We start from the raw sequence: 18353 nt of genomic DNA, 5'->3' as shown, positions 1-18353 counted from the left end.
TGGGAGTGATGAGAGGGAGTTGGTGTCAAGTTTGCAGCGGTTAAGTTTGGAGCTGTCACCCTGGAATCACAGTTGCTCCGAAATGAAAGGCTAGGGTTTTCGGCTGGGAAGTTTAAGTTATCTCGGAAGGCATGTCTTTACATGGGAGACATTCCCTCCCCCCCAACCCCCTTGCTGGATTCCGGAAGGTTATGAAACAGATCCCCGCACCCCACGCCCGCCGGCTCCGGCTCCCGGATCCCGGCAGCCCCCCAGGTGGGCGCGGACGCGGCGCAGACGCTGGAGTAGTCCCCGGAATGTGGCGCAGCCGGGCCCCTGAGCGCCTGCACTCTGCGTGCGGGGGACCTGCCGGCCCGCCAGGGAAACTTCACTCCCCGCGGGCGGCGTTTGTCTGGTTTATGGTTCTAGTGAGCGCTGCAGCCTTCTCTAGGAGTGAAACCTCCACTAAGCACGCGTCTTCTTTCTTGACCAGATAGGGAAGAAAAAGGGGGAAAAAAGGTTTTGTTTTGTTTTGGTTTTTTTTTTTTTCTTTTTAAAAATAAGACTGCCAGGAATAATTACCGAGATAATGCCCAGTCGTTAAACTCAGAATTCTGGGATAAAACAGCAATGCAACTAGATTTCTGGTGTGTAGTAGTTTTGCATTTTGTTGGGTTTGGGTTGGTTTCCCACTCTCCCCCCTTGAATGCCCATGTTTAGCTCGTTATTGATTGAGGAGAGCCTTTCAAGGCACCCAGTCCACAATTTATTTCATCACGAAGCCTCTTCTTACTTCACCCCTTAAGATGTGCTCCCGTTCCTGTTCCTAGGGGTTGAAAATGGGGCGAGGGGTGCAGTTGGAGATCTGTACAAATCATCAGGTTAGAATGAAGGCATTCTTGCACTGAAAACACTTTAATATGAGTGTAGTATTGCAAATTGTAAATAGATAGCTAGGTTTGGACAGAGTAGGTATTCCACGGGAAGCAGGGAATCTCTCCCACCGGTTTTGGTGAAGAGAGAGGCAAGCAGTGCCTACAGAAAGATTTGTGTAGGAGGAGGATGCCAGGCAGAGCGCGCATCTCAGCCTGGTGTTTAAAGGAAGCAACTAAGGCAAAACCTGGGACTAGAGAATTGTAAATGTTAAAGATTCTTGAAACAAAAGAAAAGTTTCAGTGTTACTACTTTGTGTAAGCTTTCTGCCAGGGCGGGGAATCTAGTCCTTGCCTTCTCTGAAGTGAATGGTGATGCTATCAGGGTGGAGAAGCCGCTGCCTTCTAGTTCAGGAAGGGAGCCCAAACCTTCCTAGTTAAACAACACTGTTGACAGGTCAGGTTAATGTCCAACACTCCATAGAGGGGCCATGGACTCTCAAGTCACTTCAGAGTCAGGAGAGTTGATGATCCTTGCACCCTTGCTTTGCAAAACAAATGTGAGCTCTGTAATCTTCTTTCTCACTTTGATGAAATGGTTGTGTAAATCGGATTACATGCAATAATTCCATTGAAAACTAGAAAGAGGTCAATCTAGCCTGAAAGGCTTTGGCATTAGTGACTCAGTGCTGCTGACCAGGACATTTGAGACAGCTAAGTATTTTAGAAATGTGACCTGTTTTGACCAAGTTAAAGTGCAAGCCCTTTGGGGGAACTTGGTGATGTTAAAAGGGCTTGCAGGGCGAAGGAGGGCAGTGCCCTTGTTGAATGAAAGCATTCATTCCCTGGCATCTAGTGACCGTCAAGGTTTCCCTTAAGGAATATTCCTAGCAAGTCTACATTCCTTCAGTTGGAAAAGAGGACACTGGCCATACCATGAACTCAAGAAAATGAAAATGGCAATAGGGGATTAGATTCTCTTTCATACAGTAAAATTTTCAAATTCGAGAGTTACAAAGGAATTTTCTGTGCAGCACTGCAATGATGTCGTTTACAAATGTCAGCCACCAAGAAGGAACAGCAGTTGTTCTGAGTCTCCTGTTAATGTCTTTCCCAGCAAAGATCATCCCCTAATAGTCAAGACATTTGCATCATTTGTAAAGACAACCTCAGTTTTGTATCAAAAGGAAACTGGTTCCATACCCAAGGTGTGAAATAGAATCACATTTAAAAACACTAGCTTGAACCTCTCAGCTCTTCAGCGTTGATGGGGACACTGAGCCTTCTGGCCTTTCAGTCAAGCTAAATTAGTGTGAAAGTTCCATCCACAACCACTTGGGGTTGATTAATGATGCTTTCATTTATGTAGCACGTGTGATGAACTTCAGTATTTGTAAAATGATTACATGGGCAGTCATCTGGAGAGCAATTGAATCAGTACTTTTTATCACAAGTTTGCAGAAATAAACATGCTTTACATTTTTAAGATTTAGCATTGTATTTTACCATTATTGGCAGGTTTTGCAGATTCCAAAGAAAATATGATCCTGGCTTGGAAAGACCAGATCTTTCAATCAACTTTTAATGCATAATGCTCTGACATACCGGCGTATTGAATAACAATAGGGGCAACATATTTTGCAGTAACAATTATGTACTATTGGTTTAATGGACCTGGCACTATGTTTCTTGGTATTGTAGTTATATTTTAGTTTGGAGATGGTTTATTGGAATTTCCATGAGTGTTGTTGATTTCAGGAATACTGAAGCAGGAACGATTACAGTAAAAACAGCTATTTTTAGGGATACATTATCTTTTAGAAGAGAAGCAGATAGAATGGTGGTTCATTTTCTTTATGCCAAGTAAAATTTGCTTTTTTTTTTTTTTTGTCTGTATGGGGTTTGCCATGTGGCTGAAGATGCAAGCTCATTTTATAGGGAAAAATGAACATATTTAAGAAAAGAGCATTTTATAAATCATGTCCTTAAACTCACTGTGCATTGAATAATTTTAATTTATGTTGCTTTTAATTGGTCTATTCTGCCAAGATTCTAAAACCCAAGTGCTAAATTGACTACATTTAACATAAAACAAGGAAAATAACCATATGGAAATCTCAATACTTGGGCCAAGCCAATTAAAATTGCTAAGTTTTTATTTGTGTCTAACTGCTGATTTGAAGATTGCAAATTATGACTCACATTTGTTTCTAAATGATAGGTGATTGAAATCTTTCCATAATTATATATAACATTAGAGAAAGAAAAAAAAAATCTTTGCCAAGGAGCTAGTCTGAACATTGAGGTTGCTTGCATGGTCCTGCACACATAGAACCCTATTCTATTTATTCTTCTCTTTCCAGGTCTGGGGAGTGTATCAGATGTGGTGGAAGGATTGTAGGTTCCTAGTCTTAAAAACAAATGGGATAACTCTTAACAATCACAGCCTCTGAAGCCTATACTCTAGAGCTTGAAATTCTAATTCCTGTTGCTCCACCTGTGAGATAAATGACCTTAGGCATATGGTTAAACGGCTTGGCATTTCCGTTTTGTAATCTGTACCACAAGAGTTATACAAAATGTAATCTGTACAAAAGAGTTATACAAGAGTTTTCTCACATACTGCTTGTGAAGACTAAATGAGATTTTATATATGTCTTTATCCCAGCATGGTGCCTTGCTTATTTACAGTCTGGATTTATTGTTCCTGAGGAGAGAATTGCCTGCCTGCTAACTTTACAAGCTAGAGAAAACGGGCTACTGCAGATGAATGATGCTTAGTAAGCAAAATGCAGAAACCATGGATTTCTAAATCCAGATCTGCCATTGAATCAGTACCTCCTGTTCTCTCTCACCTGATACCTGTTTATTGACTGCAATTAACGCACCAAACTGGGAATGTGTGAAAATGAAGGTAGATAACATACCTGGATGTTGGAGCAGGAGAGATATTAAATTCTTTTTTGGTTTGGTGTTTTGTTTTTTTTGTTTTTTAGCTCAAAAATGAAAGAACAAGAGAAACTCAGCTGAAAACAAATATTATCACTGATTTAGTTCTGTATTTCCATTCCTTTGCTTTGTGAGATCCCCCTTGTGGAATTATCAGAGTGTTTCTTTTTCCTTTTCATAGAAACACTGGTCAGCTTCCTATCACCAGCCTCTGCACTCTCTCTTCTGTGAGTGAGGCCATGCATTCATTTGTGCAGGTTTCTTTGTTGTCTTTACTAGGCAACATGCAGTGACATTTTTTTTTACCCTTATGCAACTTTTTTTTTCTTCTCTTCCTTTGATTACCTTAACGTTCACTTTTATAAATTAGGGTAAGACACTTGGACATAGATCTCTCAGGAGTGATCTTTTATCTTTTTTTTCCCCCCTAGTACACGAGTCAAGAACTGCTGAAGGAGACTCTTTTTAGTGTTCATCACCTGTGCAGCCAGGACAACTTATAAAACACATTGAGGGAGCTCCAAGATGCTCTTAAAGTCTAGGTGGTTTTCAGGGTTGTTTTGTATAGACTTAGTCTCCAAAGAACTAGTGGAGGTAGCCAGGATGATTTATTGGTGCAGCAGGAAGTGTTGCTTGTCACTTAATTACATGTGCACTAAAGTCCGTTTGCAAGGGATGAGAGCTTTAGAGCCTTGACCTTATCCCATTTCTATGCCTTTCTGTCCAGAGAGAAAGGAGGTGGAGGGCATGATTTTCTCATAATTAGGTCTCATGGTTCTTTTTTTAAAATCATAATGTGTGTCATCTAAATGAAGACTGTTTTTTATCTCTCTCTTTCTCTCTTTGTCCTTTGGCTGCATTTTACCATTTTTCTAGGCTGTCACATTGGTCTGACTATTAGAGGCTGGAGTTCTTTTATTAACCCAGATACTAAGTCGTGTGACTTTGAGAAGGTACTTGAACCTCTCTGGACTTCAGTTTTTGCAAATGGAATGAGCAAGTCAGAGGAGGTGATTTCTAGGTGCTTTTCAGTTCTAAAATGATCTGCTTCTAAAACACTGGTAAAATATGAGGTCTTAACTGTTGTTGTTGTTGTTGTTGTTATGTGCTGTCGAGTCCTTTCCGACTCATAGCGACCCTATGCACAACAGCCCTAAACCCTGCTCTATCCTGCGCCAACCACACCACCTCTGACACACCCATCCCTATTACCCCAGTCACTGAATCGATCCATCTCATAGAGGGTCTTCCCCTCCTGCGTTGTCCCTCAACCCTCCCAAGCATGATGTCCCTCTCCAAGGACCCGTCCCTCCTGGCAACATGTCCAAAGTATGTCAGACGAAGCCCCAGAATCCTTGCCTCCAAGGAGCAGCTTGGTTTAATCCTCTCCAAGATGAATCTGTTTGTTTTCCTGGCAGTCCATGGTACATTCAGTACCCTTCTCCAGCACCACAGCTCAAAAGCATCCACTCTCCTTCTGTCCTCCCTAGTCATTGTCCAACTCTCTGATGCATAACAAGCGATTGCAAATACCATGGCCTGTATCAGGTGCACCTTAGCCTCCAGAGAGACACTGTTGCTCCTGAGTACTTTAGAGAGGTCCCTAACAGCAGACTTTCCCATCGCAATATGCTTTTTTATTTCCTGACTGCTGGTGCCAAGAGTGTTGACTGTGGAGCCGAGCAAATTGAAGCTGTGAACAATCTCAATCTCTTCGTCATCCATCCTGACGCTGCCAATTGGTCCAGTGGTGAGAATCTTTGTCTTCTTGACATTGAGCCTCAGTCCATACTGAAGGCTGCAGTCCTTGACCCTTCGCAGCAAGTGCATGAGGTCCTCCTCAGTTTCAGCAAGCAGGGTTGTGTCATCTGCATAACGGAGATTGTTAATAGACCTTCCACCAATCCTGATGCCACAATTCTCCTCATAGAGCCCAGCCTCTCGGATAATCTGCTCTGCATACATGTTGAAAAAGTATCTAGGAAGTATTTAAGCTTCCTTTGGTACTGAGTTAGGTGTGGCCATTACTTAATTTGAATGCCAGTTTTAACTAATGTCCCCTCATTATGAACCAACCATTAAGGGGAAAAGTTAAAGTTTAGGGAGTTTTATTGTTGTCATTTTACTTACTATTTACTATTGCTTTATAACAAAGTTGTTTTTACATTTTCCTTTTAGAGCTGTCCATAGCTCATTGGCCATTTTGTCTTACGGGGTTTTGTATGCTGCTGTGATATCACGGGCCCAGGCTTTCACTCCAGCAGGATGGTCCATGGTGGACCAGTTTCAGCAGAGCTTCTAGACTAAAAGAGACTAGGAAGAATTACCTGGCAGTCTATTTATAAAAAAAACCAAACCAACAAACCCAAAACCCAACAAAAAACAAAACTCAACCTATGAAAAAATTATGACTAGCATGGCATGTTGTTTCCAGTTCTAGGGGACGGCTTTCTCTTTTGGTCAGCTCTAGGGGAAGAGCTTCAGCCATCTGTGAACTGTATCTTGAAGACCTCCATCTCTCTATGCATACGTCTTCTCTTGAGTCTAGGAGCCTCAGAGCTTGCTAGCAGTGATCCTGGGTCCAAAGAATGTATACCTGTCCTGGTTCTTTCTTGATGATAGACAGACTCTCTGATCTCTACTCATTTGTTTAACCTCTTTCATAACTCAGAAAAGATCACAAGATAAAACCTACTTCTGCCTTATTAACATAATTTTCTCTAATCTTGTCTCATTAGCATCACAGAGATTAGGATTTACAACATGTAGAATAATTATACCAAATCACAAAATGGAGGATGTAATTGTTGTTATGTGCTGTGCCAGTGACCACGACTCATAGCAACCCTATGCACAATAGCTCTCATCTCTGCTCTGTTCTGAGTCAATCTCACTGCCTCTGACACACCTACCCTCATTATTCCAGTTATTGTGTCAGTCCTTCTGGTGTCTTCCTTTCCTGCAGTTTCTCTTGATCTTTCCAAGCATGATATCTTTCTCCAAAGACTGGTCCCTTCTGGCTATATGCCCAAAGTATGTGAGTTGAAGTTTGAAAACCCTTGTCTCCATTGAACAGCTTCCTTTTACCCTGTCCAGGACAGACCTTTTAATTCTCTTGCCAGTCCATAGAGTGTTCAATACTCTTCTCTAGCACCACAACTCTAAAACATCAGTTATTCTTCTGTCATCCTTGGACGTTGTCCAGCTCTCTGATGCATAGCAAGTAATTGTGAAGACCACGGCCTGGATCAGGCACCCTTAGTCTCTAGGCTGACATCCTTACTCTTCAGCACTCTGAAGAGCTCACTGACAGCATATTTTCCTAATGCAATTCATCTTTTGATTTCCTGTCTGCTGTGCCAAGATTATTGATTTTGGAACCAAACAAACTGTAATTATGTACAGTCTCAGTCTCTTCTCCATCTATCATGATGCTGCAAATTGTCCCAGTGGTGAGAATCTTCATTTCCTTGATGTTGAGCTTCAGATCATATTGCAGACTACAGTCCTTGACCCTCAGCAGCAGATGCTTCAGGCAAGTAAGATTGTGTCATCTGCATAACACAGGTTGTTGATGAGTCTTCCTCCAAGCCTGATGCCACATTCTTCCTCATTAAGTTCAGCCTCTTGAATGATCTGTTAGATTGGAAAGGTATGGAGACAGGACACATCCCTGACACACTCCTTTCCTGATTTTGAACCATGCAGTGTTTCCTTGCTCTGTTCTGACAAATGTATCCTGTTCCAAGTATAGGTTCCACATGAGTACAATCAGTTGTTTTGGGATTCTCATTCTTCTCTATGTTACCCACAATTTGTTGTGACTCATACAGTTTAATGTCTTTGTATAGTCAATAAAACACAGGTAGACGTTCCTCTGGTACTCTCTACTTTTGGCCAAGATCCATCTGACATTGACATTCATGTCCCTGGTGCCACAGACTTTTCTAAACCCAGCTTATGTTTCTAGTAGTTCTCTGTTGATGTACTCCTCTTGTTGCTTTTGGATAATCTTTAGCAGGATTTTTTTTTACCTGTGATATTAATAATGATACAATTCAGTAATTTCTGCCTTCTGTTAGATCACTTTTTTTTTGGAATGGGAATAAATATGGATCTCTTCCAGACTGTTGACCACTGGTTTTCCTCCATATTTTTTGGCACAGCCTGGTGAACACTTCTGGGGTGGCAAATGTTTGTTGAAATATGTCAATTGGTATTCTGTCTATTCCTAGGGCCTTGTTTTTTGCCAATTCCTTCAGAGCAGCTTCCACTTCCTCCTTCATCACTATTGCCTCGTGAACATAAGTTGTTTCATGGAATACTTCTGTGTCAGTCATTCTTTTTGGTACAGTGACTCTGTGTACTCCTTCATCTTTTTTATATTGATGGTAAATGGAGGAAAATTACCTAATATTACAAATTGTATTCTAGGGGCTAGGACTTTAAACGTAATTTGGGAGAACATAATGTAACTCATACAGAAGTTTACCTTCCCACCCCTTCTTCCCAAGTTATGTCTTTGTAACATTCACCTAATCTTATGCTCATGGTCTTAAATCAGTTCTAAAGTTTCTTAGGGTAAAATTCCTGTTCAAGTATGAACTTGTGAGATCTAGACTATTAGTTATCTCTTTCCAAAGTACCACGGCTATTATATGCTATTGAGTCAGAACTGACTCATAGCTGACCCTCTAGTGGGTTTTCAGAGACTGTAAATCACAAATAGAAGAAATTGTCCTTCTTTCTGTTTCAGAGCAGCTGGTGGATTCAAACCAAGTGCCTGCCTTTGGGTTGACAGTGCATTTTTTTTTACAGCCGGGCTACCAGAACTCCAAGTTCAATACAACAATGGTAGAATAGGTATAAGGTAGACAGATACTACTATTAAAAATGGGAACATTACCTATAAAATAAGACTATACGCGGATGTGACATCCAGATTAGAAGAAGACTCATTAACAGCCTGCAATATGCAAATAGCACAACCTTGCTTGCTGCAAGTGAAAAGGAACTATAATATTTACTGAAGATAAAAGACCCCAATTTTCAGGTAAATAAAACAGAAAAATCTTCACCATGGGATGACATGATGTGGAGTAAAGATTAATGTTGTCAAAGATTTTATTTTGCTTGGATCCATGATTAGTGCTCAAGGAAGAAACACTAAAATTAAAGGTAAATCTGGTGCAGAAGACCTCTATAAGGTATTAAAAAGCAAAGGACCAAGGTATATCTGAGTCAAGACATGGTATTTTCAGTCAGCGCTTGTGGCCTGGTGTTAAGTTGCTGGGCTGCAGTCCTGAAGGCATAAGGTTCCACTCTACCAGCTCAAGATCCTTCAGCTAAATTCCCTTACCAACTATGTAGAGTAAGTACTATGAAGTAATTTTTTGTTCATGAATTAAACAAATGTATATTGAGTACCTGTCAAGACTCTTCTCCAACACCATAACTCTAAGTCATTTATTCTTCTTTTGTCATCTTTAGTTATTGCCCAGTTCTCTGATGCATAGTGTGGACCATGGCCTGAATCAGGCCCACCTTAGTCTCTAGATTGACATCATTGTTTCTCAGTACTCTGGAGAGGTCCCTTACAGCAGATTTTCCCAGGCATCAGCGTGAGAGACCAGCAGCACTGTGAGGTTCAAGACTTCAGAGAAGTGACTTGTTAGCTAGCTATACCGTCATATCAAGGGATGCCTGGGGAGAGAGGGGTGCTGGACAGACTAGGCGGGAGTGCAAGGGGTGGTGATGTAGCCGGGAAAGAAAAGGGACAAGACACATGTGCTGGTGTGGGGAGACAGTGACTGAATGCATTGGTTATTTCTGTAAGGGAAAGTGCCTTTTATCTGCTCCTTTCAGTAAAATCCTTGTGTGTCAGATATCTGAAAGCTAAACATCCAAACTAAGACAGACTAGGAAGAAGGACCGGCCATCCACTTCCAAAATATGACAACAGGCTTTGCAAAACCTATATACAATAGAGATCATGTAGTGAAAAGAGCTTCAGTACCTTGAGGTGGAGGACCTAATCTTGTTCTGGGCTCTACCTCCACGTGTGTGACCTTGGGTGAATCATTGAGTCTGAATCTCAAGCAAGATGTAATCTTGAATCCAATTTCCTAGAGCCATAGATAACTGGATGAAACCCCCAAACTATTGCCCTAACACTCTCTTTAAATTTTCAAGAAAATACATCCCCTAAATTCTTTCCAAAGATTAAAAATTAATTTTACATTCTTATGATAGTTTAGCTAAATTGGTTACAAACTGCCCTGAGCATCATGTTCTTTGAAGAACTATCTGCAAGGGATCAAGTCAACAGGAAAGAGTAGATAAGGTGGTGGATCTATGCTTCTGGAGGAGGATGGCAGAGAATGCGTGCACAATCTGAGACTGTGCTCATTGCCACCAAATTGTACAAGTAAGAACGGTTGAATTGGTGGACATTTTGCTTTGTGTGATCTCAGCCACAGCAAAAAAATACAATTACTACTTTTTATTTTTTAAAGAGTTCATTTTGAAGAGATAGAGAAGGCAAAAGACCTGCAACCAGAAGGAGAGGGCGGCTTTTTTGCCTCAGAGAAAGAGAGTTTTGTGGAACATTTATACTATCTCATCAAGGGTCTTCCCATCCTGTGCTGTCCCTCCACCAACCCAAGCATGATGTCCCTCTCCAAGGACTGGTCCCTTCTTATAACACGTCCAAAGTATGTCAGAATCTTTCAGAATCCTTGCCTCCAAGGAGCAGCGTGGTTTCACCCTCTCTATGATAAACCTATTTGTTCTCTTTTCTTGAGAAATCAGAAGACCAGGCAGACCTTTTCTCCTTGCCCATGCGAGATGTCAAAGTTCAGCTGGAGCCTTTCCCCAGCAAGAGCAAACAGATTCCTTCGAAAAGGATACCATGACAATGGTGATAAAGCCAGTCGCCCTAAGTGCTGGTAGAATCTGGCAAGCTACCACGGCAAGAAAGTTTGGAACTGAGGCACCACTCAGACAATTAAACACAAGAGTAATAGCTATCATTCATTTGTCTGGATGCTGGCCTCAACTCAGCAGCACTTAACTTGGGTGGAGCTGTTGCCTTGGGGCTCTTGAGCTCTGCTGATTAAAAAGTGGACTTTTCTGAGTTTTGAGTGCACAGACCACAGCTCCACAGACCCAGAGTTGTCTGGCAAAGAATGTCTTTGCCCCCTAAGGTGACCATACAGAAAGGCAAGAAAAGGCAGAGTGGGAACCCATCTTCAGCATGCACTTATAAAGGCAAAGCTTTTTCACCTTCTCACAAAGGACATCTCAGCTGCATAATTGGGCCCGGGCTGCCAACCTGGGAGGAAAGAGCACAGCCAGGGCTGGTTTTGTTTGTCCTCTGAGCCCAGCCCCTGGGGTGCTCACAGCTTTGGCCTCTTTTTACCTTAACATTAAAACGCCAGAAGGAAACAACCTTTCTGTCTAGATGAGTTTATGAATCAGATTCTCCTAATTAAATGTTCTTTCTTAATGTGAGTTTTTGAGTGATAGTTAAAGTCAAGTTGCCTCTAAAAATTATGATTTATTAGTGGTTGTCCTCTTTGGCCCTGTGGTCTGAATTTTCCATTATTTACTTGGGGTCCCATTCCCCATGCTACCCCATCAATTACAGATTCCTGGGCTTCCAACAAGAGTGTTGCAGAGAAAGTATGTTGTGTTATAAAAGCCTCTGCCACCCTCCTGGGATTTGTTGCCCCGATGAACGCACTGGGCTGGCTTCTATTGCCTGCAGAACTGTTACTGAGAGGGAAGAGGAAAGGGTAGAGATGTTTTCACATGAAATAATTTCTGACATGATTTAGAAAAACCCAAGGGTTGCAAAATAAACCTCAGCAGTCGCACATCATTCTTTATGGTTTTATGTAAACCTACCATTGAATGCTGTTGGAAGAGGCAGCACTTTAGGGATTTCCACTTTGGATGAACAACCAAAACCTCTGTGATTGCTTTGGTTTGGATTGCTGGCGATTTTCAGAAAGTTGCTCCATTTGGCTGGACCTGTCTAGGGATCTCTGATCTGTCCTTTCAGCAGATAATGAATCTTCTCACAGAAATCATTCTGCTGTTAGAAAGAGAAATTATCACAGTACAGGAGACTGGCTGGTACTCTGTGTTCCCAGGTTGTCTCAAAGTGGGGGCACTAATGAAAGGATTTCAGAAGATTAATGAAAAATGAAAAGGGGTCTATTATCATAAGAATTTAAGTATTTGGATGAAATTTTTTGGGATTTTAATTCTTGGTGGTTTTTTGAAGCTATATATCAGGGACCTCTGGTGGCTTAGAGGTATTGAGTTGTGCTGCCATCTTCAGTGCTCACAGTTCAAATCCACGAGTTGCTCTGTAGGAGAAAAGGTGGCACATCTCCTCCCATGTGATTTACCTCCCCTGAAAACCTGCTGGAGGGTCACCTATGAGTCAATTCTGAGTCAGTGATATATAAGAGTAATGTCAATATCTATACATCCACATGTTTTGAAACATACATGGTCCACAGGGAATGGCTCTCCTAACCCAAAGGGGGGATCTCTCTGGTGATTTGAATTTACTAGTGACTCTGAGGGGGAAAGATGGGCCATCTCTTCCTATAAAATGTATTTAGGGCTACGTATAGACTCATAAGGTCAGTATGAGTCAGTTCCAACTTGATGGTATGTACTGTAATCATATCTTATTATCTCTGTATTATCCAACTCAGGTGTGTAAGTTGGTTCAAACGCATGGTGACGTTCCATTGGGTTTCCAGCACTGCAAATCTTAAATGAAAAAGATTGCCTAGACTTCCTATCCTTCTCGTGTGAACAACTGGTTGTTGTTGTTGTTATGTGCCATCGAGTCGTTTGTGACTCATAGCGACCCTGTGTACAAGAGCTCTAAATGCTGTTCTATCCTGTGCCAACCTAGCCATCTCAAACGCACTTATTCCCACCGCTCCTGTCACAAAATCGATCCATCTCATCAAAGGTCTTCCTCTCCTTCGCCGCCCCTCCACTCTGCCAAACATGATGTCCCTTTCCAAGGACCAGTCCCTCCTTGCAACATGCCCAAAATATGTCAGACGAAGCTTCAGAATTCTTGACTCTCAGGGAACACTCTGGCTTCACCCCCTCCAGGACAAACCTGTTTGTTCTCCTAGCAGTCCATGGTATATTCAACATTCTTCTCCAGCACCACAGCTCTTTCTATCAGCCCTATTCACTGTCCAACTCTCTGATGCATAGCACATAATTTCGAAGACTATAGCCCGGATCAGGCGCACCTTAGTCTCCAGCCTGACATTGTTGCTCTTCAGTACTCTTGAGAGGTCCCTCACAGCCGACTTTCCCAATGCAATTCGTCTCCTGATTTCCTGACTGCTGTTACCAAGAGTATTGACTGTGGAGCCAAGTAAATTAAAACTGTTAACTGTCTCAGTTTCTTCACCATCCATGCTAATGCTGCCAATTGGCCCAGTGGTTAGAATCTTTGTTTTCTTGACGTTGAGCTTCAGTCCATATAGGAGGCTGTAGTCCTTGATCTTCTGCAGCAAGCGCTTCAGGTCCTCCTCAGTTTCAGCAAGCAGGGTTGTGTCATCTGCATAACGCAGGTTGTTGATGATTCTTCCACCAATCCTGATGCCACATTCCTCTTTGTATAGCCCAGCGTCTCGGATGATCTGTTCTGCATACAGATTAAAAAGGTACAGAAATCCCTTACAAACCCCCTTCTTGATTTTGAACCATGTAGTGTCTCCTTGCTCTGTTCTGACAACTGCCTCTTGGTCCAAGGATAAGTTTCATATTAGCACAATCAAATATTCTAGGATTCCCATTCTTCTCAGAGTAGCCACACAACTCCTACCTCCTACCCCAACCTCTTCTGGCCTACCAGTATGCAGGGAATGGTAGTCGTCTTTTCTTTTATCCATTTGAAACTTGGGCCTTTAAATTTGCAAACAATTAAATAGACTGTTAAATTCAAAAGTGAATTAATAAAAGCACTTTTGCACTTTTCCATAAATGTCACAGATAAGTGATTTAGCTTGAAGTAATGAAATGTGCACAAGTATGTGTCCAGTGTTTGACACTTGAATGTGTAGACTTTTTTTTTTCAAATATCTCTCCCTATTTTCCACAAAGTCAGATAGATCATGACAATTGAGACTGAGAAGAAATAGCTCCAAGATGAATGAATTAATAGACCTATTCTCCTGGGAAGTACATACAGATTTTTCTTGTCTTAAAAAAAACAACAAAACAAAAATCCAAGCCCATTACACAGATGTGGAAAATAAGATGAAACCTTTCCTCTGCCAACTTGAAGGATTTCTTGCCAGAATTGACACCCAAGGATAACAACCACAGTGAATTTGTGTGGCTTATTCAATCCCTCAAAGATACCCACTCTATTTATAATAACATCAAAAGCAAAACAAATTCAATTCAGATGTAAAAAGCAGTTGCACATGATAGAATTTGAGCAACACAGATTTCATAATTCTAGAGGCTCAGTCGAGTGGCTCACAGCGGCCGCCCTGCACATGTGGGTTGCGTGCTGTGGATTGATGGCTTGCTTCACCCAGGTTGTGAGGCACAGATTTTTTTTTAATAAAACCTCTTCTTCTTTTTGACTTCAAAAGCCAGTTTTAACTTGGGTAGTAGTCCATAGGGAGTTGCACTGCTAATTCAGAAAAGACCATCCCTTTCTGGTGGTTCAAATCCACCATGACTCTCTCTGAGAAAGCTAGGTACTCTCTTCTTGTAAGATTTACAGCCTCTGACACCTTTGAAGCCCAATGGAGGGTCAGCTGTGAGTCAATTTCCACTCAGTGACAATGGGAGAAAAAGAGAAGGAGATACATATTTTGTCTTTGGCGCTTTGCACATGTAAATGTATTTTGTTGATGATTGGAAAGGTAATTTTTTTTTAACTTTTGCCACATTCACTTTTAATTAAATGTAACATTATTTTCTTTGTGAAATTAAAAGCCAGGTGAGAAAGAATAAAGTCTTTAGACTCAGTTATATATATATATATATATAACTACTTAGAGATAGTTGTTTTTTTCCACTACCTGTCAGCTATATAACCTGTAGTTATTCTCTCTGACCTTTTACTTTCTTAATCTTTATTTTTTTCCCTACAAATTTGAACAAATTCTTTCAATTTCCCTCACCCCATCCACCCATCAAATTGTACAACCCAATGAGTAATCCCTCCTTCTCCCTGCACATCCATATCCCTCAGCTTCCAGCCTCTCCCACGCATCCTGGATCCTGATATTCCTTCTACAATAACAATCTTCTATATTTATCCTTGTGGGACTGTGTTAGTTCACTTAGCATAATGCTCTCTAGTCCCTCCCAAGTTAGGTAATAATTTACAAATTTATTGCTCCTGCGTGCTGCGTTGTATGCCAATGTGTGAATGTACCATAATTTCTCAATCCATTCGTTTGTGGTTGGATATTGGGGCTGTTTCCATGTTCTTGCAATGGTGAATAATGCTGCTATGAACAATGGTATACAAATTTCAGTTTGTGCCTCAGTTCTCATATTCTCAGAGTATATTCCCAGTAGTGGAATAGCTGGGTCATATGGAATTTCTATGCTCAGCTTTTTGAGGAAGAGCCAAACTGCCTTCCAAAATGGTTGCATCATTTTACAATCCCACTAACAACGTATAAGAGTTCCTTTCTCACCACATCCTCTCCATCATCTATTACTTGCTGCCCTGTTAAACTTTGCCACTGTTACTGGAGTGAGATGGTACCTTATTGTGGTTTTGATTTGCATCTCTGTTATTGCCAGTGATTTGGAACATTTCTTCATGTGTCTGTTTTCCATTTGAATATCTTCCTCTGTGAAAATTTCTTTTCCTGTCTTTTGCCCATTTTGTAATTGAGTTATCAGTCTTTTTCTTGTGGAGGCCTAGGAGCATTCTGTAAACAAAGAGAACTCAGAGAAGGAAATAAAGCAATACCATTTATAATAGCCAACCACAAATTGGGATACTTGGGAGTGAACCTAACTAGAGATACAAAAGACTTATACAAAGAAAACTAAAGAGCATTTCTGAAAGACACAATAAAAGACCTAAAGAAATGGAAAAATGTGTCTTATTCATGGATAGGAAGACTCAATATGGTGAAAATGACAATCCTACCAAAAGCAATCTACATGTTCAATACAATCCCAATCCAGATACCAAATTCATCTTTCAAGGAGATTGAAAGGGAAATTATAAAATTTATTTGGAGAGGCAAGAGACCGTGAATATAGCTCTCCTTGACCTCAAAACCTACTATAAAGCAGTGGTAACCAAGACAGCATGGTACTGGTAACAGTGACAGGCACACAGACCAATGGAACAGAATTGAGAACCCAGAAATAGACCCAGCTATCTGTGGTCAACTGATATTCAACAAGGAAATCAAAGCTATCAAATGGGGAAATGACAACCTCTTCAACAAAAGGTGCTGGCAAAACTGGACTGCTACCTGCAGAAAGCTGAAGAATGACCCACATTTCACACCATATACAAAAATTAACTCAAGGTGGATCAGAGTGCTGGGAGTAAAGCACCCAACCATCACGTTCATAAAAGACAAACTGGGATCAAGCTTAGAAGCGCTAGTCCAGTCCAAGGTATAAAGAGACTGCCAAATAAAACCAGAAATGCACAATCTAAAGAGGATAAAATTGATGCATGGAACCTTCTGAAGATTAAATCCCTGTGCACATAAAAAACTTTTTCCATAAAAAGAAAATAAAAAAAAAAAACCTACAGACTGGGAACAAAACATTTGGTAATACCATCTCAGACAAGAGTCTTACGACTTTCTTAATCTTTAAAATGGGAATATGGTAACTGCACAGTGTCCACAGAGAGAAATGTGGACAGTCTTCTCCCGTAGAGTTCCGCAGAAGGGTCAGCTATGGGTGGGTACATAACAACGACAACAACAACAATGTAATAATATTGAAGGGAGCTTTTGTAGTGCAATGCCTTATGTGTTGGACTCCTAAGTAAAAGATCTACAGTTCAGATCTACCAGCCACTTCATGCGACAACAGTCTCCTTTTCGATAGTCATTTCCAGCCTTGGAGGCTGGGGTGTGATGAGTTAGAATAGACCAGACGATAGTGGGTTTGGATTTTTGCCTTAATAGCATTAAAAGGGGAGCTCTGGTGGCGCAGTGATGATTAATCACTCAACTGTGAACTACCAAGGCCAGGGGTTCAAATCCATCAACTGTTCTGCAGGAAAAAGATATAAGAGTCTGCATCCCTAAAAACTTACTGGCTTGGGTACTCTGTGGTGGTTCTGCACTACAACTCTAAAATAGCAATTGCTTCTAGTAGCATTGGCGTGGGGATTAAATGAGATAGCCTGTGTGGACACAGCCCAGAAACTGACATTTTATTTCCTTTTCTGTCACAGTAGCTGGTCATGGAACATTACAACAAAGCCACAGGCTTTAGGAAGTAAACCCAGTGTTAGATCTAAGCTTCCCTGAATAAATGAGTGAAAATCATCAGTGGGGAATAATAGTTTAATTCTCCAATTTATATATAACCTTCTTTAGCACTTAAAAGAACTCGTGGCAAATTAGGGGAAAACAAGTTTCTTTTTCAATTTTATCTCCTTTACCTTTCTCCCCTTTCTGTGAAAGGAAACTATTTACAAAGTGGAACAAAAGACAAGCTTCTTAAGAAGAGAAAGAGAAGTTTATTGTACGAGGAGGTAATAAGGCCAGCTCATTTTGATTACTCACTGTGGCACACACACTGTACCACACATGGCACAGTGCATCTCATTTATTTCTAGCAAAATCTAAATATTTTTTATGCTTGTTTAAAAAAATAAAGTAACCTAAGTTCAGAGAGATTATGAAAATGTGTTCAAGTGTTAAAAAAGAAGGAAAGAAGGAAAGAAGGAAGGAAGGAAGGAAAGGAAGGAAGGAAGGAAGAAGAGTTAGGCTCAGAAGCCAAATCTACTTAATTCTAACGACTGTGTGTGCTCCCTCCTTAGGGTTTGCAGTAGCTGAATTCTCAGTAGTAGATCAGCATCAAGCCTTTTTCCCAAGGTGCCTCTAGGTGAACTTGAACCTTTTGGTTAGCAGCCAAGAGCATTAACAATTTACTCCACTTATGACTCCAACCACCACTACACAGTGTGCCATGTTTAGATAATCCCCTAAATAAGGAAATATAAGCTCCATTGCCTTTGAGCAGGTTCCAACAAAAAGCCACCTCCCATCAGGTATAAATCTTTACACGACACAAATGTCTATCCTTCTCCCTCTGAGCAGCTGGTGGATTCCAAATGTTGAACTTTCATCTAGCCAGATATGTTACGCACTATGGCACCAGGGCTCCATGGATATAAACACAATTTGGATAGATAATATCCTGACTTGTTGTTGTTGTTATGTGCCGTCGAGTCACCTGCGACTCATAGCGACCCTGTGTACAACAGCCCTAAACCCTGCTCTATCCTGTGCCAATCACACTGCCTCTGACACACCCATCCTGATT

General features: G+C 41.1%; 1 protein-coding gene across 1 annotated transcript in view; it reads left to right on the top strand.

Annotated features, from left to right (window-relative positions):
- KITLG (KIT ligand) overlaps positions 1-18353 on the top strand; it is a 138032-nt gene that overhangs the window by 436 nt on the left and 119243 nt on the right. The gene's annotated exons all lie outside the window — the stretch shown is intronic.

Source organism: Elephantulus edwardii, unplaced genomic scaffold, assembly GCF_000299155.1.
Source record: "Elephantulus edwardii isolate Elephantulus edwardi_28Jun2011 unplaced genomic scaffold, EleEdw1.0 scaffold00078, whole genome shotgun sequence".
Classification (NCBI taxonomy): domain Eukaryota; kingdom Metazoa; phylum Chordata; class Mammalia; order Macroscelidea; family Macroscelididae; genus Elephantulus; species Elephantulus edwardii.
This window is presented reverse-complemented; position numbering and strand designations above follow the sequence as displayed.